At 40.0% G+C, this 24,496-nt stretch overlaps 1 non-coding gene across 1 annotated transcript; it reads left to right on the top strand.

The window, feature by feature from the left end:
- Positions 1–23,516: 23,516 nt before the first annotated feature.
- LOC131033878 (small nucleolar RNA SNORD14) lies at positions 23,517–23,640 on the top strand. Its single transcript, XR_009103695.2, has one exon. It is a non-coding gene; the product is annotated as a small nucleolar RNA SNORD14 (small nucleolar RNA).
- Positions 23,641–24,496: the final 856 nt, after the last annotated feature.

The raw sequence follows: 24,496 nt of genomic DNA, 5'->3' as shown, positions 1-24,496 counted from the left end.
CGTTTTCATGATTTTTGTAGCTTAAGTGTGATTTGCGAGTATGTTTTTGTAACATCATATGCAGCAATGCAATCATATCGATTCAATTGCATTTACAAACATGATAGATTAAATTGCATCTTTTTCTTAAAGGGCATAGAGGTAAAACAATGAACAATTGAATCTTTTGGAAATGGGTCTGCAACTAGGGTCTGCAATTAGGGTTGACGTGGACCCCTCGCGATCCTGGCATTGGGCTTCGTGCTCATGCGTATGGAGGAGGTGTAAGACCTCCTCCACAGTGGTAAGCATTTCCTCTTCTTTATTTCCTATTTTTGACCTACTGCTGAGGTGGGTGTAGTTATTGTAGGTACGAGGGAGGCCAAGAGAAGTTAATGCTCGATGGAGGTGGGGATTAATGGGTCGGACGCGACCCATGTTCCTTTTACTAAAGTCATTGAGGAAGAAATCCTTGGTAAATCCTTCTGAGACACCATCTTTGGTGACACTGTGCAGGTCTCGCAAGAGGTCAAGTTCTCTTTGGTAAGTGCTTTGTCTATAGGCATCAATGGCGGAGACGAAGGATGAGGTAAGGACCCTGCCTTGGCTCCTTGTACTTTCTCTATCTCTCCTAACAATGCCATGACCGATGCCCTTGAACTTGAAAATAAGAGACTCCAAGATATTGCTATTTTCTTTGCTGTAACTAATGTGGATAAATGTCTGGCTAGGAAATTTCTTGATGATTGGATGAAAAATGTATGGGTTAGAAAACTAAGGTTCAATTTCTCTTTCTGTAGAATGATTTAGAAAGGTCTATTTGTTATTTTCTTTAAAGACAATAAATCTCAGTTAGAGGTTTTGCATAAATAATTTTGGGTCGTTGGCCAATCTACCTTTAGGGCCCTCAAATGGTCCTTTGATGTGATTAATGAAGAAATTTTGGCTATTTCTTGCCCTCAGTGGCTTCTAATTAAGAATTTACCTCCTATCTTTTGGAATTTCATTCCGCAAGTGCTTGAACCGATAGGAAAAGTGGTTAGAGTTGATCACTCTATGAATCTTGTCCCCAATCTAGATGCCAGAGTCTTGATCTCTATCAATCTGGGAGTCGACATACCCGGATTTCTCGATATCAAACTACAGGATGAATCCTTCACCTGCATTCTAGAAACCCTAGGTGGTATGAACTCGTACTTCCTATGTAGGAGGGAAGGACATGTCAAACGATCTTTCCCTATCCTTTCTAGAAGGTCTAAGCCTAATGTTATCCCACATGGGGCCGATGTGAATAAAGATGGCCCTACTCCACTCAATTCATCATCTAAGCCTGCTAAAGAACCGTCTATTAGAGATAAATTGGACTCCCTCAGCAAGGCCATAAATATTGTAGTGGCTAGTTTCCCTAAGGCTCAACCGGTTGATCTCCCTAACTTTGAAAGCAATTCTGACTTTGACCCCTTTAATGCAGAATCCTGCCCCCCCACTCGGCAGTTTCTACAGCCATCTCTCAGATGGAAGAAATTGACGACTCTAGCTTTCAGGTGGTTTCAAGGAAAAATAAAAGGTCTAAAAAGAAAAATGCCCAAAAATTGGCCCTGGAAAAAATTAGGGCCAGAGGGCAACAAAATTCTCATTTTGCCAAACTAGACTTCGTACAAGAAAGGTCTAGAACCCCTCTTGACTTGACATGTTTTAATCCTTCAAATGGGTCAAACAATCTCTTCATGTTTTTCATTTTGTCCCATTGAGGATTTTCCCCTCCTTTCCATTCAATAGTAGCACCTCTTGATTTGTCATCCTTGTGTTCGACCATATTGAAGTCACCCCCTAGGATCCATGGAATATTAGGAAGAGAAGCAAGCCATTTTTAGAGTTCAGCTCTATCTATGTAGTCATTGGGGGCGTATATGTTACATAGCCTGAATGAAGAATCTCCATGTTGGAAAGTAACCCAAGCATCTCTCTTGAAAGGGGAGACTCTGGAGCAAAGGATAGAGTTTCTCCAATTAGGGTTAATAAGAATGGCATCCCCTCCTTTGCCTTTCTCATGTTTAGTGAAGAATTTGAGGGAGTCCTTCCAAATGAAGTTTAGATTGATCTCCAAAGTAAAGTTACTTGCTTTAACTTCTTGAAGTAGGACAATGTCCAAGTCCTTATGACTATTAAGCACTCTTCTCACCATATATTTCCTGTCAAGGGATTCCAACCCTTGGATATTCTAGGATAGACATCTCATGGAGAACAATCAATTATTTATCATTCTTGTCAACCTTGACGATGTTAAAGCATTTAGGGATACTCGCCTTTCGGTTAAATTTTTTATGCATGGGAGAGAGTTTGTTTTTAGAGCCTAACAACCTCCCTCTTTTCCTTCTGATGAGTGCTTCACCCTTAGAGATTTCCTCATTTAGGATGACTATATCCTTTAAGTCCTCACCATTAATGGTCGACAAGTTGGATCTCAATTCAATTTCCACCTTAGACTCATGAATGTCCACTAAGGAGGCATCTTCCTGGGAATCCCCCTGAGTCATTCCTATCTCAAGAGAGTAAAGGGTTATAGTATTGTCAATCGTTGGAGTAGTCAGGATAATCTCATAAAGGACATTATCATCATCAATCAAGGGATTAGATTTCACAGGAACAAGGGTCAGGGACATGATGAGGATAGAATGAGGGGAGCAATCCTCATGCCCTGGATGGTCCAACCATTCATTCTGCACTAATGTCGGGTCGGGTGGATTATCCCCAACTTGGGATTGACTATTTGTGAGAGTAGATTGAGGATCATCGAGGGTAAGGGGGGTTGTAGCCCTACTCCTATTAACATTGTAGACACCCAAAATTGTCATGTCTAATTAAATAAATATCTTTATTTATTTAATTATCTAAGCTTAATTCTTCTATTAATTAAATAAATCTTTATTTATTTAATTAATTCATTTATCCTCTTCTAGCCTTATTTCTCATTTAAATAAATACATTTATTTATTTAAATTATTCCTTTTCCTAAATTAAATAAATATCTTATTTATTTAATTAATCCCACTTCTTCTATTAATTAAATAAATCTTTATTTATTTAATTAATTCATTAGCCTTTTCTACTTATGACACATGTCATTCATCTCTTAATTCATACACTACCTACCCTTTCATTATTTTATTATTTCTTTTACCTACCCTCTAATCATAGCCGACCTCCTTTTACACCTCTCAATCTTATCCCTCCATTTCATATAGTGTCTTCTATATAAGGAGATGCTTCCTTCATTATCAAACCCTAACTACCTAACTACTTGATCAATTGACTACTTGGCATATGCGATCCTACTTGCAACCACATTCCGTTCTTTGTTGAGCTCTTGTGCACATAAAATCTGAGAGCAAATACATCAAACAAGATCAATGGAGATAGGAAGAATGGAGATCCAAACCCTATTGGACATGTGATGGTATAATCTTTGTGATTTTGTTTGATTTGCATTGTCTTAGGTAATCTTCATATGTTATGGTGGATCTTTGTTGTTGTTAGGCTAGGGTTTTGTGGTTGAATTCATTTAGCCTTTCAATATCATTATTATTGTTATCCATTTTCACCATATACATTTTGGCATGCCCGGTGGGACTCTTGTCCCTTTTGCATTTAACATCCTTTTTGCAGATTTTGTGTTTTGAACTTGCAGATCTAACATTTTCGACAACATTTTGATATTTTTGCGTCTGCGTACTTTCGGATCGCATTTTTGATTTTCTGACACATCTGCGACATCTGGAATCAGGTCTATGTTATCGACAGTATTTTATTTTGCAGATTCCGGAAACCGCGTTTGTGTTCCTCAGTTGCGTCTGTGGTGTTTTTAGACGTGTCTGTGTCCAGAAGTCACGTCTGGGTTCTGGAGCCGCGTCTGTGTCTCATAGAACCGCGTCCGCTTCAGGAAGTCGCATATGTGTTGAAGGTAACTACGTCTGTGTGCATCGGTTTCAATTTTTTTTTGGGTTTATTGATTTGGTTTTGGGTTTTTTCATTTAAGGTTTCAGATCCAGTTTATTTTGAGCTAACATTTTCAGATCTAGCTAACGAAATTGGTGCAGCTTGTCTTGAAAGCAAAATCGTTTTGTGGAAGGCCCCTATTTTCACAAAGTCTTTTGGATTTAAAATTTACCTAACTTGTGTGCTTGCAGGAAGGGGTGATTATTTGAAACAATCCAAACTACTAACAACTCTTTGGTGCAGGTCCTTGGCAAAGGTTTTTTTGGATTTTTATTGTGTGCTTTGTTTTCAATAGATTAGCAAACACTTCAATTGGTGCACTAAAATTGAATCATTGTCTTTTGTGTCTTGAGCAATAGGCTCTTTTTGTTTAATATTTAGAGGGCTTGTCTTCCCGTGTGGTCATTAGGACTACTAGTGAGAAGAGAACGACCCAAGTGGTAGCAAAAGAAAAACCATCTTCTTCCAAACCACTATAAATAACTGTATTCATGGTGAAAACTATGAATAATGTGTGCTGATTAGTTCATATCGACACTATGTCTCCCCATAAACCCGTTTGATCAAATTTATTTGATCAGTTGTAGGGCGTAACCCCTACCGGCTGGTAGCCTTCTATATTTACAGAGCTGAAAGTGCCACATGTATGGCCACACGAGCAAATGCCCTTACTAGCACCTTTTTGTTTTAGAAGCCCAAATCGTTCTAGTTGTTGAGGCAGGAGGTCGGACCTCTGGTAGCGGCCCACACACATACGGTTCTTAGTAGAGATACAAAGTTTTCCATGAGGAGTTTTCATGGGGACTGATGCTTGGCTGAACCGAGAAGTGAGTGCCGAGGGTGGAGCCAGTGAGGTCAAGCATCTAAGTATCCACTCTGAATAGCGTAGCCTCGGGGGTAAAACCCCATGTGGGATCAACAATTATTGTCTTGGCCAACCATAAGAATTGTGCTTGACTTATTTTAAACATTCAGAACATTCAAGACCAAACATCAAAACATAGTGTCTTTTGTGTCTTCAAGTGTATGCAAAACATTTTTTACATCAAACAACACACTTTTTTTGGAGTCATTTTGAGTTTAGACACTTGCAAACATTGGGTCTTCATCAACACTATGTCCTCTTGTCATGAAAAAATAGTCAAACAGTCAGATTTGGTCACAACAAAAATGACTTCACAGATTGGAAAAAATTGCCCAAATTTTGCAGAAACACGTCTGTGTCTGATATAATAGCGTCTATGTTGTATAACCGCGTCTGTGAAGAGTAGAAACACGTCTGTGTTTCCAGAATCAACAGTGCACTTTACAAAAATCTCAGAAGCACGTCTATGTTAAACAGAACCACGTCTATGTCAGGAAATCGCGTCTGTGAAGTATACAGGCGCATCTGTGATCAGAATTGAAAAAAAAAAAAAAACTGTTACAGTTCAGCAAACAAACACAGTCAGTTTTGGAATTCTTGAGCTTCCTAGGTCATTTCTCCAGGGTTCATTTAGCATTTAACCTGTCTTTGGGTCTCACAAAGTCCATCATTGTTTTACACCTCACATTACATTCACATTTGTCTAAACTTGAGTCACAAGGTCACTTGCTTGTCCTCATCATACTTTGTCAACACACTACATACAACAACACTTTGCTAAGTGGTCCCTCATCAAGGTCTATCACCTTTGGGTCTCATTTGGTCTTACTTAGAGTCAAGGTCAACTTACCTCATCAAGAGAAACTATCCTCTCTTTGGAAGTCACACCTACTCTACTACATACATACTTGGTCTTACACTTTGGACATTGCAAGTACACCTCAGATTCATTTACATTCCATCCATTTCTTGGTCTTCCATACTTTTTTCCATTTTCATCTAGTCTAACACATCTTGGTCAATACCTAGTTCATGGTTGAAACCCGTCTTCAAAAATCTAGGAGAGAAACTAAAGAGGCTCAAGAGTCCGCAAACATGAGTGTCTATGAGTATGACAATGATGTCTTTTTCAATAGTGATCATAACACATTACCTGACATGGATGCCTATAGAAACATTCCAAATGTTGAGAACATGGACACTACAAACAACAATGATACACACAATGACAATATGGACAACTTTTCCGTACATTCAGCGGATGTGGAAGAATCCATTATGGACCCCCGCCTCAATCGGCTGATTGAGGAAATAATGAGGAGAGATAGACAATACTTCTTACAAATGATGGCACAAAGTGGAGCCAAGATACCTCATGATTTTGACATGTCTCAAATAATGGAAAATTGACCTTTGCAACAACCTCACTCCAACATGGATCAAAGGAGACCTAATAGTGGAGGAAATAGAGGACCACATATGGTACCTAAATCACCATCATCTTTGTTTCAAAAACCAGAGGTCCCATACACACATGGTCAAGCATATGATACTCACCTTCGCAGACCATTATGGAAGTCTTATGTAGAGAAATATGCTCAATCACATATCAATGCTAAGGATCAACCACCAAAGCAATTGGATATTCAAAGGCATGCTCAAAATTTGGACACAAGGAAACCACATGTCAAATTTGGGGGTAACACATTAGAACATGACATACCTGTAGAGTATGGTATACATGCACAAAATAGATATTTCGTTCCTCAACATGAATCTATACCAAGTGGTCCATATATGCAGCATCACTATAGACCTCCTCCATATGAACATGTGTATGATCAATATCATCCATATATGCAACATGCTCCTCCTCTAATTAGTGCCTCAAGCATGGGGTATGGTCCAAGAAGTCGATCCCCACCTAAGAGCAATTTGGAGCAACAAATCAAGGACTTACAAAAGAAAATGGAGGACATAAATACACCAAAGCCAACATACACAATGAGAGACATATGTCCTTATCCATTTGACAAGGGCATTCCAATGCCTCCATTTCCTACACACTTTGTGACACCTAAGTTTGATAAGTACAGAGGAAAAGGGGATCCTAAGGCACACATAAGATAGTTTTTCATAGCTTGCATTGAGGTAACAACAGAAGAGACATATTTGATGAGATTATTCCCACAAAGCTTAGGAGATCAAGCTATGGAATGGTTCTCCCAACTTCCACCTGGCATTAAGTCATGGGGTGACCTAGCAGAGGCATTTATCCAACATTTCTCCTACAACATAGAGACAGACACATCAGTCACTACTTTGTGCAACACCAAGCAAAAAGAGGGAGAGTCTTTTGCAGCATTTTTACAAAGATGGAGAAATCTAGCCAGCAAATGCTCTTGTGAAATTCCACAAAAACAAATGGTAGAAATGTTCACCCAAAATGTTAACAAAGACATTAGATATGATCTAAGGAAAGCTTGTTTGTCCACCTTCAAGGACATCATTGAAAAAGGCTTAGCAACAGAGAAGGTCCTAATTGAACAAGGAGTCATTAAGATATTCAAGGAAAACAAAGATGACTTTAAAGGAAAGGACAAGCCAAGATTTTGGAATAGAAACAAGAACACAGTTAGTGATGGTGTTGTTGACGCCAACACATTGTGACCCAAATTCATTTTTTCTGGATCAAGCTCTACAAACAATCAGGTGAATACTCAAACAACTTCTAAATCATGAAGGAAGTACACTCCATTGGGAGAACCACTTGAGTCAGTTTTCAAGAAGCTTGTGGCAAACAAGGTAATCACAGTTCCAAATTTTCCTCCATATGAACCAAAGGTTAAACGAAATTGGTGGAATGATGATGAGTATTGTGAATTTCATAAGAGCAAGGGTCATAAGATAGGAAAGTGTCATCGACTGAAGAACATCATACAAGATCTCATTGATAGAGGTGACATTGAGATTAAGGGACACTCATCCAATTAAGAACATGAGATGTTTAAGGAACCATTACCAAAACATGACAAGGGAAAAGCTAAAGCCACAGATGACCAAACCAACTATACCAGAGCAACCTATAACTATGATTCAACTATCAATCACATTTCGATGGACAATTACATCTCTACCATTATCATCAAGGACAAAAACCCTGAGAATTCTACCCGGAGACTCAAGATTGTCCTAAAAGGTGTTGGATCTTCTTCCGAACCTACCTCTGAATGTCATGTTACAACCCATTGAGGTAAATTTACTTTGCAAGGTGCTCCAACCAAAAACACCCCATCTTCATCAACCAAGCCTGAGTATGACCTTGTAGAACAATTAGGGAAAACACCCACGCTCATCTCCATTCTTGAGCTCCTACGGATATCACCCGCACATAAAGCTATTCTTGATAAAATATTGAGAGACACTGCCGTTCCTACTGATCTGAATGTGGACCAGTTTCAAGCCATGGTGGGATACCTTTCCATTCCACATTCCCTTACATTCACAGAAGCTGATGACGCCTCCATAAGTCAACCACATAATGCACCACTACACATTGAAGCCTTCATACACAAACATCAAATAAAATGAGTCCTGATAGATGGAGGAGCTGGTCTAAACATTTGTACATTGAGCACAATTAAACAATTGAGATATTCTGATAAAGCTGTGAATTCTAAAAATCAAATCACCATCAAGGCATATGATGATGAAGAGTGTTCATCCAAGGGCATAGTCACCTTACCTCTCAGAGTTGGGCCAGTTACGAAGGATGTGGTTTGTCAAGTCCTAGATCTAGATCCTACTTATAACATATTGCTAGGACATCCTTGGATTCATGAAATGAGGGCAGTCCCATCTACATATCACTAATACATTAAGTTTCCTCACAATGGAGTGGAGGTAACAGTTAATGATGATCCTAATCCATTCATATACTGTAATAACCTGAGATCAAAAACTGAGACTGTCATTCCTAGTAATCGGGAAGCTGTTCCTTCTTCAGCATACATTGATCCTGAGTCATTAAAACCTTCGACATCAAAACAAGGTGAGCTTAAAGGCAAATTTCAGGACAAGGGCATGGGGGAATACACTTTAAATCAAACCATGTACTTACAACAAGTCATGAGTTCACCAAAATAATATGGAAGACCACATCCTAACAAGCAAGTATCCATCATTGTACTCAAATGGGACCCTACTACCTTTCAAAGATGGGGTGAACTGGAAGAGGAAGAATTATACAAAATGCTTTAGAAAGACATTGAAGATGATACACAAGATCACAACAATCTACCATGTGAGAAATATGGCAAAGGTTTCAAGATCCTACAAAAATTTGGGTATGATGGAAAAAGCCCTCTTGGGTTACGAAAGGAAGGCATCATTGAACCTTTACAACCTGAATTGAATTGTTTCTTGACTTCAAAGGTCCACACTCAAAGGACAGAAGAAGCCTTACAAATCAAAGCTGTCAAAATTCAACAAAAGGGTCGCTATTCCACAGACTCCAATGAATGGGAATGGGGTTTAGATAAATCCTCTAGTGACTAAGAGCTCACCGAGACATTCAGAGAGCCAGATGAACCCACAAAAGAGGAGGAATTTTATAAAAGATTCAAAGTTGGTCAAGAAAAAACCCATGAGGATTCCACATAGTCCTTGTCTCAAGGTTCTAGATTGAAATCACATAGAATGAGAACACCTGTCCCAGAATGCGCTACTAGTGATGATAATTTGAATTCATTCATGATCAAGACTGATGAGGAGAGTGCCATCAATGACCTCGATAATTACCTTGACATACTCGAATATAACTGCATCTTCACTCTTAGCCCCGCTAACTTCAAAGACATTAAAGGCCTTCCCCTTGTTCACCACTAACTCATTGACTGGGATCATGAAGGACCTACACAGTTTGACACATTCCAAAATGATGAAGCTTTTATTGACTATCTTGGCATACGAGATGATCTTCCCCCTAAGGACCATAAAGCGGGATACACTATAGAACTCAATAGCATGGCATATATTGGTGAGGGCGTCAGACCTTCCAGTCGCAAAAATGTGAAAATAAGAACAAACCAAGGGTCTTATGGTGAAAACCACACTGTGGCACTGTCTGACCCCAAAAAAGTAAAAAAAAAGAACGTATCTGAGGGCGAAAATCTCTCTGAGGCACTTGAAGATGGAAGACTCAACATTCTCCCAACATCATATGAGGAAAAGTCATCCATGTTGGTAGAGGAGACTATCAAAACAAACATTGATACAGAAGAGGTTCCACACAATATATTCCTGGCTCAATCATTGATGGAGTCAGAAAGGTCAAAATTCATAAGTTTCTTCAAAGAATGACAAATCAACTTTGCATGGTCATACGCTGATATGCCTAGATTAGATCCGGATTTGGTAATGCATCATTTGACAGTTAAACCGGGGGCAAACCAGTGAAACAAAAATTAAGAAAGATGCATCCACAAGTCGCATTATTGGTCAAAGGAGAGCTTGAGAAATTATTGGACGTCGAATTCATACACCCAATTGATTATCCTGAATGGATCTCCAACTTAGTACCTGTCAGTAAACCAGATCGCAACATCAGAATATGTACAAATTTCAGAGACATCAACAAAGCTTGTCCAAAGGATGACTTCCCATTACCAAATATTGACTTGATTGTTGATCTCACAGCAGGCCATGAAATGTTATCATTGATGGATGGATTCTCTAGTTATAATCAAATAAATATCGCACCTGAGGATCAACACAAAACATCATTCACTTGTCCTTGGGGAACTTTTTGCTGGAATGTCATGCCCTTCGGGCTAAAAAATGCAGGTGCTACATACCAAAGAGCCATGACTACTATCTTTCATGATCTCATGCATGTAACTGTGGAAGATTATGTTGACGACCTCTTGGGAAAATCAATAGACAAAAATACACATTTGGACATACTTTCAGTTGTCTTTGATCGGTCGGAAAAATACAAAGTAAGCTTAAACCCCAAGAAATGTGTTTTTGGAGTAACCTCTGGGAAGCTCCTAGGATTCATTGTATCCAAAAGAGGAATCAAAGTTGATCCGGCAAAAGTCAAGGCCATCTTGGAGATGCAACCACCAAGAAATATCAGTCAACTTCGGTCTTTACAAGGCAGACTCCAGTCCATACGAAGATTCATATCGCAACTTGCAGATAAGTGTAATCCTTTTCAGCACTTGCTACATAAAAACATCAAATTCAAATGGGATGATAACTGTCAACAAGCTTTCCAGACACTCAAAGATTATCTTTTGAATCCACCAGTTTTGATGCCACCAGTTCTAGATCAGCCTTTGTTACTATACATATCAGCTACTCCAACAGCACTGGGGGCACTCTTAGCACAACAAATTGTTGAGGGCAAAGAAAAAGCAGTATATTATATTAGTTGCACATTGGTGGGATATGAGATAAACTACACACCAATTGAGCGTGCATGTCTCACCATGGTCTTTGCTTCATAGAAATTATGACATTACATGCTCACTCATAAGACTAAGTTGGTTGCAAGAATCGATCCATTGAAATACCTTCTCAATAAAGCCACACTTACTGGGTGACTGGCCAAATGGGTAATGATCCTGAGTGAATTTGACATCGAGTATGTGGACAAAAAAGCAATAAAAGGACAATCCATCACAGATCAATTAGCAGATGCCCCCATGATAGATGATGTTCCTCTAAGTTCAGAATTTCTAGATGAATCCATTTTAACAATGTCACATGCAAAGCCATGGCAACTATACTTCGACGGCTCATACACATAGCATGGGGTAGGAGCTGGCATCCTCTTTATAACTCCTCAAGGGGATTCTATACCAAAGTCATACCGCTTATGATTTCCTTGCACTAACAATATAGCAGAATATGAGGCATTAACAACTGGATTAAGGATTGTAGTTCAGTGGAAGATTCAGGAACTTCATGTTTTTGGGGACTCTCAACTTGTAATCCGTCAAGCAACTGATGATTACCAAACAAAAGATGAAAAATTAATGCCTTACAAACAAATGGTGGATGACCTAAAACAACACTTCACAAAGATAGATTTTGAGCAGATACCAAGAGAGCAGAATCGAGCCGCAGATGCCATGGCTACAATTGCTTCACTGATCGATCTACCTCCAAATGAGACTCGCTATGAGTTCTTGGTGGATATCCTTTTGGTTCCTTCATATGAAATCATTCCTACTGAGATGATATGTGTTGTTAGTCCCGAGTCCCAGTTATATGGTTCCATTTTCACATACCTTCGTGACAATACCCTACCTCCTAATCTATCAAATAACCAACGTCGCACTTTCATTCGCCAATCCTCTCGATATGTCATTTTAGCTGATATCGTATACTAGTGAGGTCTAGATGGCACTCTTCTTAGATGTTTAGAATGTGACGAAGCTCAGATTGCGTTACGTGAAGTACATGAAGGGATATGTGGTCCACATGCTAGTGGTCCTACCTTAGCCAAGAAACTCATCAGGACTGGATATTACTGGCCCAATATGGAAAAGGACTCATATCAGTTTGTCAAGAAATGTAAGCAATGTCAAATTCATGGAGACCTCATACATGCGCCAATGCAAGAACTTCAACCAATTGCGTCTCCTTGGCCCTTTTGTTAGTGGGGACTCGATCTCATAGGCAAGATTCACCCTCCTTCTTCCAATGGTCATAAATTCATTATCACTGCCACATAAAATTTCACAAAATTGATTGAAGCTGTACCTCTCAGACAAGTCACTAGAAAATAGATTGCTACGTTCATCCTCAACTATATCATTTGCCGATACGGTATTCCTATTTCTATTATCACTGATAATGGGCGTCCCTTCAAAAATTAGGATGTTCGTGAACTCTATGACCGCTTCCATATTTCCCATCATTTCTCCATGCCATATTACCCCCAAGGTAATGGTCAAGCTAAGGCATCTAATAAGACAATCCTTAAAATCCTCAAAAAGACAGTCGACGATGCTGACCGTAATTGGCATATCCAACTTAATCCTGCACTTTGTGCATACCACACAAGTGTTCGCACACCCACAGGAGCTACACCCTATTCACTTGTCTATGGAGCTAAAGCCATCTTGCCTATTGAGGTCGAGCTACCCTCTTTACAAGTCTCTTTGCAAAACATTATCAGTGATGAAGACTATAGGGTCTCTCGCTTACAAGAACTTGAACTACTAGATGAACGAAGACAAACTGCTTTTAATCATCTCAAGGCTTACCAACAATGAATGAGTCGCAACTGCAATCACAAGGTCAAGCCTCACACATTTGAGGTAGGTGATTTGGTTCTTAGAGAAAACCCCAAAAATCAGCAAGACAGAGAGAAGAAGGGCAAATTCAAACCAAACTAGCTTGGTCCTTACATCATTACAACAACATATGGATCTGGGGCATATCAGCTCTCAACTACAGAAGGTGAACATTTGGAGGATCCTATCAACAACATGCATCTTCACAGGTTTTACACATAGCTCTTCAAAGTATCCTAATTCAAAAAATACAAAAAAATAAAAAAAATTCAAAAATACAAAAAAAAAATTATAAAACAAAAAAATCATTACTTGGTGAAAACCTGGCAAATAGGCGCCTTGTGACACAAAAAACATTGAAAAATCAAAAAAAGTAAAGAGAAAAACATTTCGTCCAACAGTGAAAACCACTTCGGTGGCACCCTGGGCAAGTACCATGGTGAAAATTGGGTCACTAGCGCCATGCGTAGAGACATTGCTCCTCCCTCCTTCAAGATTCACTTTCATCTTTTCACTTTGCACACACTCACAACCTATTCGTTCATAATAAACTTACCCATTCCCATCATGGCTTGTTATTGATCTACCCAAGATTGGTTAGCCATTCATAATAAACCTCCCTTTCCATCCATAATAAATCAGATCCTATCTGTGGCTAAGGCAAATCCTACGTCTAGTGATGGGTGTGGAACTGAGAACATCACATGTTTCGAGGAGTACAGTTTCTTCTAGCTTCCTTCAGTTTGTCCGCGCACAATCCGCAATAAAACAACATTTGCATCACAGATCCGCAATAAAGTTTCATCTTTTCCGCAATAAAATATTAGTTTCATGGATTCAGTCGGTTTCAGATGAGACACAGCAGCAACAATGGGCTTCAACAAATCAAATCTTTCAACAGACTCAGACAACATTATGGTTCAGTGCTATCTATCCTTTTTGTGAAAGTAAACATTGTGACCACAGTCAAATAAGACTTATACAAGTGACAAGAGACACTAAACTTGAGGGCTACAGTGGATGTTGGTGTCGAGTCTTGGTTTTCTTTTGATTTCATCTTTTTTGGTGACATGTCTTTTAGCTTTTCCGGGATGTCTTTGACTAGAGATTCTATCTCCAGGATGTCTTTGACTAGAAAGGCAAGGATGGGGTATCGTCACCTATTTGTATTTTCTGTCTATGGATTGTCTCTTAGTAATGCTATGACTTGTCCAAGGATATGAGGACACTGTGAGTCTAGTATGAACTGGGGCATTCCTTGTTTGTGACTGTCTTATCTCCATGCAAACAAGTACAATGACTTTCTGGGTCAAACATATGCCTCGATTGTCATAACCTACATACCATAATAAAGCTCAATGATGATAACGCACAAGAAGCTCTTTCACTTTCATATCTTCTGTCTTTCATCCCCCTTTCTTGAGTGACTTCCATCGTCCTTCTCGAGTCTGCGTAGCCTGCTATCACATGATTGAGTATAATGACACACCAAAAACATTTGCATTTCATGTAGTTGCACCTGCATTACCACATATAAGCATTTCAAACATACATATAGATATCACAATTGCATCACATCCTGCACACAACACATGTTAGCACATTTTATAATCTCATCATGTAAATAATTATTTGCATTATCATATTCATTGGCATTTCATACATTCACATTTACATTTGCATACACATATAAAACATAAAAGAACACAAAAATATTGCATTTCATCATGTACATATTTGCATCCATATCATAAGCATCACATAAAACATACATCACATAGGTACGCATGCATATAGCTGCCGCAAAGAAGAATCATCTCATATATATATAAAGTGTCAAGATACAATGATGTCAAAATCATATGGCTACAATCACCCAAAGATGTCTACATCATCATACAAAAATGATACAATACTGATACATAGGGAGCCCTCTACGGCTATGATGAAATCCCTCCCTCAGAGCCGCCTGGCCTTGACAGAATTTGAGCCCCCGAAGGACCCATCCCAGGATCATCCCTCCTGTCCCCTCTATCTGGTGGTTGTAGAAGACCCATAACCTCACCACTAGATGCCTATCTCCTCCGGCTCCCTCCGGTAGCTGTTGCTATCCGCGATGGTCTATGGAAGCTCCTCGCCCACTGATTAGTTGGCACCACACCATAATAGAGATCCCACCAGTAACTGATCTCCTCCCTTGCCCATAGGACGTAGGCATATCCAGCCCCCGTGTCCTCTGTCGCCTGCCTCCCAGCCCTTAGTGCTGTCTCAGCCTCTGTGTAGTGCTAAATGGCTTGATCTTGCTCCCGCTTAGTATCTCTGAGCTGCCTCCTGAGCCTATCCCTCTCCCTCTCCAGGTCCTTGATCTCATCTGCCTATCCCTGGTAGATCTCCCTCAGCTCCGTCAACTCATCCTCCTCTGCCTCAGCCCCTTGTGGCTTTGCCTATGGCTCCCCCTGTATGGGTGCTTGCCCCTATGCCTGTGCCTATACTGGTGCCTATCCCTGTATTTGTCCCTGTGCCTGTCCTTGTACCTGCACTTGTCTGGGACCCTGTGCTATTGGCACCTGTAGCGGTAATCCACCATGACCCCTCACTACCAGAGCCTGCCTGTCCTCTCCACCCTCTCTTCGTGTTGCCACCTTCCTCTCTCCAACTAGCCCCCTCCTCCTCTATCGGCCTCTACCCCCGTCATCTCCATCATCATCACTATCCCCACCACCATCTCCATCTAGTAGCTCTCCTAGATCCGTCAGGCATGGGAATGGATGCTCGGCCCAGTATGCTATGTACTCGACATCCATGCTGGCATCCTCGATCTCTAGCCACATGTCCTAGGGTAAGGGCATCATCTCCACTAGCTGTGCAATAGCCTAATCATATGATAGTAAGCGCCCAAACTGCACCTGATCTCTGACAGTCCGTGCATACATGCCTGAACCTCATGGCATCTGCTAAATCCTGCTGAACTGCCTACCCACCCTGTCCACTAGCTGCCTCTCTAGTACATAGGGTGTTTGCCCAATCAGATACCTGCTCCGGAAGGTGTAGGGTAGCTCTACCGCATCATCCTCCCACTGCTCGCATCCCAGGTATGGCCTCCATATAATTATATCAATGTCATCAATCACCCGCCGCCAGTGCTCTAGCCTGCCAATCGGTTGCTGCGAAGTGATCATGTCATACAAGTGTACGAAACTGCGTCCGTGACCTCTACCCCTGAAATGTATCGGTCTTGTCACTGGCAGATGCTCATAGGCCCACACCTGTAACAATGTGACCCACAGCCCAATCCCACTGACCCATGGTACACAAACTGATGCAGCTCGTAATATAGGTGTGCTAGCACACACAGTTCCTAGGCATATCTGGTGTGCTGTGTCACCAGTGTCTCCAATGCACCTCCCCAGCCCACAACCAACCCTCGTGTCACTCTATCAGGACACAAGAACCCACTGATCGCTCCTCCTATCATTGCTGGCAGCGCTAATCTTGTAGCTATCATGGTGTCCCAAGCCACATGCCCTGCCCTCATCTCCAGTCCTAGGTCCTGGAACACTCATCTCAAGGCCTCCCTATCTCCATCTCGATCATAGGGAATCAACTCCCCATCGATCGGTATCCTCAAGATCTTGTATACATCCTCGAGGGTGACTGTCATCTCACCCATCGGTAAATGAAAGGTGCAAGTCTCAGAGTGCCACCTCTTCGCCAGTGCAGTCAGTAGTCCCATGTTCGCCCAATACTCAGGCACATATAGAATATGTCTTAGACCCATAGCCTATATAGCCACTCGGTCCTCAAAGGTCAACTCAGGTTGCAATCTATGTGTCGACGGGAACCACTCTCGTGACTCCAACATAGGCAAATACTCCTGCAGTCAAGCAAATCAATCATGTTAGTCATAGCGGCATTCACTGTTCATCACAAAATGCTACTTTTTATCTAAGTGCATATGGTACTCTATCCTAGTGACACTCACTGTTCATCACAAAGTGTTGCTTCTATCCTAGTGACACTCACTGTTCATCACAAAGTGTTGCTTCTATCCTAGTGGTACTCCCTGTTCATCACAAAGTACTACGTGTTTTGCACTCCTTGTTCATCACAAAGTGCTACTCATATTTTGCTACTCACTGTTCATCACAAAGGACTATGTCCTGGTACTCACTGTTCATCACAAAGTGCCTTGATCTATCTTATCCTAGGGCCTATGCTTGAGTGAATCCTCTTGAGTTGTTTCCTAATTGGCAACATATGTTCTATCACAGAATTGTCAATCCTAGCCCTATTTGCAATCCTAGTCTTCCCTAAAGAACCTGCTTGAGTGTATCCTCTCAGCAGCTTATCCAATCGAGAGCGTATGTTCATCACAGAACTGCCGATTTGACCTAGAAGACATAAATTCATATTTTTTGGATACAAACGTGCTTTCCTGACATAAACGCGCTTGAAGACTGCATAAACATGCCTGAAACACACAGACGTGCCTATGCTCTACACAGATGCGCCTGGGCGACACAAACGTGCCTTCTTGGCATAGACGCGCCTACACAACACAGATGCGGCCACATTCGACATAGACACGTTTTCCCGCACAGACGCGCCTGGCACAAACATAGACGCGTCTAGCTAGCATAGATGCACCTGGCACCAACGTAGATGCGCCTGGATGTTTTTGACATTTTTTTGGACCCTATTCTAAGCACATTTATTGCCCTATCTAGCATGCATTAATGACAATGATAAATGCAACAAAGTACAAGGAGGTTTTGCGATACTTACTAGCTCTCCTGCCTCTGCTGGCCTCTGGAATCGACGAACACGGTCGAATCTATGAACCAAAGCCATCGCTGCTGACTGCTGCTGCTCTTTTCTCTCTCTGCACTCTAATCTCTTGGAGGTGTAGATGACAATGAGGATGTATTTCCCTCGTGGTCTATCTTATAGACTGCCCTAGCCCTCATTCCCCGAGTTAGTCTTCATTATCCCGTGACTCTGTCACTTATCCGGTCAGTCCATTCTAGCCTCTCTTTCTTATCGAGAGATTGTCTGCAATCTTTTTAGACATTTTCATCCAATCTCTCGAGGGGGCATTTCATTCCCATCTTGGAGCAACTTTGTATCAGTTCATCTTATCTTCTTTGAAACAACACGACAAGCTGCATTGTCTCAAAGAGGGGCAAAATGTAGACACCCAAAATTGTCATGTCTAATTAAATAAATATCTTTATTTATTTAATTATCTAAGCTTAATTCTTCTATTAATTAAATAAATCTTTATTTATTTAATTAATTCATTTATCCTCTTCTAGCCTTATTTCTCATTTAAATAAATACATTTATTTATTTAAATTATTCCTTTTCCTAAATTAAATAAATATCTTATTTATTTAATTAATCCCACTTCTTCTATTAATTAAATAAATCTTTATTTATTTAATTAATTCATTAGCCTTTTCTACTTATGACACATGTCATTCATCTCTTAATTCATACACTACCTACCCTTTCATTATTTTATTATTTCTTTTACCTACCCTCTAATCATAGCCGACCTCCTTTTACACCTCTCAATCTTATCCCTCCATTTCATATAGTGTCTTCTATATAAGGAGATGCTTCCTTCATTATCAAACCCTAACTACCTAACTACTTGATCAATTGACTACTTGGCATATGCGATCCTACTTGTAACCACATTCCGTTCTTTGTTGAGCTCTTGTGCATATAAAATCTAAGAGCAAATACATCAAACAAGATCAATGGAGATAGGAAGAATAGAGATCCAAACCCTATTGGACATGTGATGGTATAATCTTTGTGATTTTGTTTGATTTGCATTGTCTTAGGTAATCTTCATATCTTATGGTGGATCTTTGTTGTTGTTAGGCTAGGGTTTTGTGGTTGAATTCATTTAGCCTTTCAATATCATTATTATTGTTATCCATTTTCACCATATACAAACATCACCCCCACGATCAATTCCTTCAAAAGTTCTAACTACTGACTTGACATGAGAGTCCTGGTCAACCCTGGAGAGGACTCTCAAGTCAAGTCAATAGTCAGAACTTTTGAAGGAATTGATCGTGGGGGTGATGTTAATAGGAGTAGGGCTGGAACCCCCCTTGCCCTCGATGTTCCTCAATCTGCTCTCACAAATAGTCAATCCCAAGTTGGGGATAATCCACCTGACCTGACATTAGTACATAATGATTGGTTGGACCATCCAGGGTATGAGGATTGCTCCCCTCATTCTATCCTCATCACGTCCCTGACCCTTGTTCCTGTGAAAGCTAATCCCTTGATTGATGATGATAATGTCCTTTATGAGATTATCCCGACTGCTCCAACGATTGACAATACTAGAACCCTTTGCTCTCCTAAGATAGGAATGACTGAGGGGGATTCCTAGGAAGATGCCTCCTCAGTGGACATTCATGAGTCTAAGGTGAAAATTGAATTGAGATCCAACTTGTCGATCATTAATGGTGAGGACTTAAAGGATACAAACATCCTAAATGAGGAAATATCTAAAGGTGAAGCACTCATCAGAAGGGAAAGAGGGAGGTTGTTAGGCTCTGAAAACAAACTCTCTCCCATGCATAAAAAATTTAACTGAAAGGCAAGTATCCCTAAATGCTTTAACATCGTCAAGGCTGACAAGAATGATAAATAATTGATTGTTCTCCATGAAATGTCTATCCTGGAATATTCAAGGGCTAGAATCCCTTGACAGGAAATATATGGTGAGAAGAGTGCTTAATAGTCATAAGGACTTGGACTTTGTCCTACTTCAGGAAGTTAAAGCAATCAACTTTACTTTGGAGATCAATCTAAACTTCATTTGGAAGGACTCCCTCAAATTCTTCACTAAACATGAAAAAGGCAAAGGAGGGGCTGCCATTCTTATTAACCCTAATTGGAGAAACTCTATCCTTTTCTCTAGAGTCTCCCCTTGTAATAGAGATGCTTGGGTTACTTTCCAACATGGAGATTCTTCATTCAGGCTATGTAACATATACGCCCTAATGACTACAGAGATAGAGCTGAACTCTGGAAATGGCTTGCTTCTCTTCCTGATATTCCATGGATGGGGGGTGACTTCAATATGGTCGAACACAAGGATGAAAAATTAGGAGGCGCTTATATTGAATGGAAATGAGGGGAAAAGCCTCAATGGGATAAAATGAAAAACATGAAGAGATTGTTTGACCTATTTGAAGGATTAAAACATGTTCATAAGGGCATTTGGTTTACTTGGTGTAATTTCCAGAAAGCTGGTAACATAATCTACTCCAGACTAGATAGATTCTATACCAATAAAGACTTCTTCTCCTTTATCTTGGATCACCAAGGCTGCCTAGTGGTGGTCAAGCCCTCCTCCCTCTCTGACCATTACCCTATCTTTGTTGAAATTGTCACTAGGAGTGTGAACAAACCCCATGGTAAAGCTAGTGGTAAGTTCATTCTTAACAACAATCTCCTCAAAGACCAGGATGTGCTTGTGGCTATCCATATAGTAAGGATGTTTAATAAGTGGAATCCCTCTAGTGGTTCCTATATCAACAATTAGGACACCTCAGTCAAAAGTTGGTAGAAGATCCTTGGCACCATTTGCAAAAAGAAGGCCAAAGATGCCAGGCAGGTTGAGCTTGTTCTATCCTCTAATCTGCACAATGTGGAGCAAGTCCTTCAAAATGACCCTAGCAACTCTCATCTCACCCACCAAGTGGCAGTGGCTAGAGATGAACTTAGAAAATGACAGCATCATAAAGCACTAGGTGCCCAAACCAAAGCTAGGATGCTTTGGCTCTCTCAAGGAGACAAAGGTTCTAAGTTTTTTTTCAACCTTCTGAAACAAAAACAATGTAAGGAAAAGATTGATAAGCTATGGGTGGATGGCAAGGAAATCTTTGTTGACGAGGAAATCTTGGGTGAGTTCCTCAACTTCTACAAGTAGTTTTTCTCCTCCGAGGACTCTCCTTCTTCCAGGACTACTAGGATCAATGTGGGGCTCTTATCCCTAATTTCTCCCGATGAGGTTAACTCTCTTAGTAAACCCTTCTCATTGGAGGAAATTATTAAAGCCATTAATTCCCTTCATAATGACAAAGCCCCAAGGCCGGATGGGCCTACCATTGAGTTCTATAAGGCTAATATTGCATGGGTTGCTGATGATCTTCTTGAGGTCTATAATGAAGCCATCAAGACTGGGTCTCTGGGAATTAACATCAATAGGGGGTTGATCAAACTTATTCCCAAAGAAGGGGACAAGGCTCTAATCAAGAACTGGCGCCCTATTACTCTACTCAATGTCTCATATAAGATTCTTGCCTTAAGGCTTGAAAATATCCTACCTAAGTTTATCTACTCCACCCAAACCGGTTTCATTAAAGGGAGATACATTTTGGAAAATCTTATTACAAGCTGGGAGGCCATGGAATGGGCTAGAGTTTCAGATCAAAAGGTGGCCATGTTCTTGTTGGACTTTGAAAAGGCTTATGACAGGATTGAATGGGGTTTTATCTCCACTATGCTCCAAGCCTTTGGGTTTCCCGAGGTCTTTTGCCAGTTTATGAAGGTCCTTCTTAGGGATGCTCATGCCCAGGTAGAAGTAAATGGTCTGATTTCCTAGCCCTTTGAGATCAGTAGATCTATTCGTCAGGGGTGCCCTCTTGCCCCTGCTCTATTTGTGATAGCCTTCGATGCTCTTTTTTATCTGCTTAGGGATAACTCTCTCTCCCCTAAGGTTAGGGGAATCTCCCTCCCAAATGACTCAGAGTTGATCAACATCCAATTTGCAGATGATATTGCTCTTTTTTTTGAGTTATCAAAATAGAATTTGGATGCTCTATCATCCAAGCTCTCTTTGTTCTATGATGCCGCAGGAGCTAAGATCTCTCAATCCAAATCTACCTTGCTCGAATGGATTGAGAAACCTCTAGACTGGCTCTCTACCTATGGGTATCAGTGGGGAGGGCCAAACACAATTGTCAGATATCTGGGGATCCCTTTTGCGATCTCTCCCTACCTTAAGGATATGTGGTCATGGATTAAGGGGAAGATTGAATCCAAACTTTCCAAATGGAATAAGCACTATCTATCGCCGGTAGGAAGAATGCAAGTGTGCCAAAAGATGCTTTCCTCCTACAGTATTTACTATGCGTTTGTATGGATGTTCAATAACTATCAGATCAATGAGATACAAAAAACCATTCGTAAATCTCTTTGGTCAGATGGAAGAGGTCACAAGAAAACCCACTCTATCAAGTGGGAATGGTGTTGCATGGATATGTCTATTGGAGGCCTGGGTCTTAAGGATCTGAAAATCCAAGGGACTACATTGGCTGCCAAATGGATCTTTCATGCATTGGAAGGTAATGAACCGTGGAAAGTGTTCATTCGTAACAATATTAGGTTGGGGGTTCCTAAGAAAGTTAAATCTTGGAAGCTCCTCCCCATTAGTGATCTGCTAGCTAGATCCTTTCTAGTTTCTACCGTAGGCTCTGTTATTTTTAAAATCATCTGGAAAGAGTGGGAAGCTATTAGGTCTAGTGTTGGCGATGGTTGGAGCAGCCGCGTTTACCAAGTCTTTGGGGAAAGGTTAATCTGGTGGAACTTAACCCATAACGGTAAGCCTCTCGCCCTTACTCAAGGGTGTTCGGCCAAAAAATGGGCCAACAAAGGTATTTGTTGTTTCAAAGATATCATAGCTAACAGAACTCTGATCCCATGGGACGAGCTCTGCAGTAAATTAAATCTGCCTCTATCTAATAAGAGGACGTATAACATCTTGTGCAGTACTTGTAGCTTCCTCCAGCCTCCCATTTCTTGTACTATTGATGATAACCGCTTTCTCTCCTTCATCTAGTCTGATGGAAGCCCGATTGGGAACCTTAAACCTCTCTCTATCTATAGATCCCTCTCCTCTAACTTTAACATCCTTAACCATCTCAACTTTATCTAGTACTCTAACCTTTAGCTTAAGAATAAATTTTTTAGGTTTAAGGCTAGAGTGTTATTGTCTAAAGCGGGAATTAGTAATGGTTGTGAATAAAAGGGAAGTAGGTGTTATGAATTTACCACAGAATGAGTGCTTTTTTCATTTTGTTCAGTTCTCTTTGCAAATTCTTCTTATTCCTAATTGTTTTAGGATGAACTTTCTATTTTCAAATCCCTGAATTTTTTTCGTTTATCTTTTCTGATCTCATTGGAGTGATCATGTCGCATTGCAATGAAGAATTTTAAGGTTCAAGCTCAACAGTTCAAATTGTCTCATTTGTGGGGCATGCTGATTAAAGTTATTAACCTGAGCATCATTCACACATTAACATATGTTTCTCTGAAATATAATGGGGGATAATGGCCAGTGATGATAAAAGTTTAGGCTTGTTTCTCAAAACATTCGCAGTGGCCGAGCAAGAGCTTTCGCCCTTGCCTGGGCTGGAGAGCTAGTGCTATCAAATTCTTCCTTGGATGTCTCAGCCCATTATCTCCAACATAACACTACCCAATCTAATTTATTTATATTTTCTGTCGATGCTCCCTGATTTTGAAAATTAAGTGGCGTTTTGACATAGTTTAAATGTATTGCATTCGATTAAAACATTCATCTGTGCATGTGTGCATGCGAATTTCGTCTAGCCGATCTTTCCCTTTCAATGCTTATATCTTAACATAGTCTACGATCATATTCCTACACACATTTACTTGCGTTTTGGTGCTTTGATTTTCTTTGTTTTTGGGTTATATATAATATAGATTGTGTTTTAATCAAAAGTACCCATTTGCAATTGAACAAGATTGTGCTCTTGAAAGAGAGGTCACCAGTTCAAGCCTCACATGGGTAAGGTATGTATGCCAACCAAGCCATACATAGACATATATACGACATATATACATCTAAGCTATAAAATTTTTCTTTCTTTCTTTCTTTCTTTCATAATTAAATTTATCTTTAGGATAAAAGTGTTTGAAACTTGGTCGATGATTGGAATGTAAGTTGCTATTTTTTCAATTTTAAACTGTATATTACAATTTCACAATTTGAAAATAAAAATTGATTTATATTTTTTTGACTATATATATATATATATATATATATATATATATATATATATATATATATATATATATATATATATATATAACATCAAACAAAAGGCATTTAAATGATCAAACCTATTATAGAACTTTTGACTAGTAGGTTTGATGACTGGTTTGATACTTTTTAATGAATAAGTGTCATGTCTTCTATAAAGTCATGTCTTAAATTTATATTTTGTTAAGTCTTAAATGATCTTGAGGTGGAACAAGAAACGAGATCTTTATTTGGCTAGACAAC

The sequence above is a fragment of the Cryptomeria japonica genome, chromosome 3 (assembly GCF_030272615.1).
Source record: "Cryptomeria japonica chromosome 3, Sugi_1.0, whole genome shotgun sequence".
NCBI lineage: Eukaryota > Viridiplantae > Streptophyta > Pinopsida > Cupressales > Cupressaceae > Cryptomeria > Cryptomeria japonica.
The sequence above is the reverse complement of the archived record's forward strand: the minus strand, read 5'-3'. Positions and strand labels throughout refer to the sequence as shown.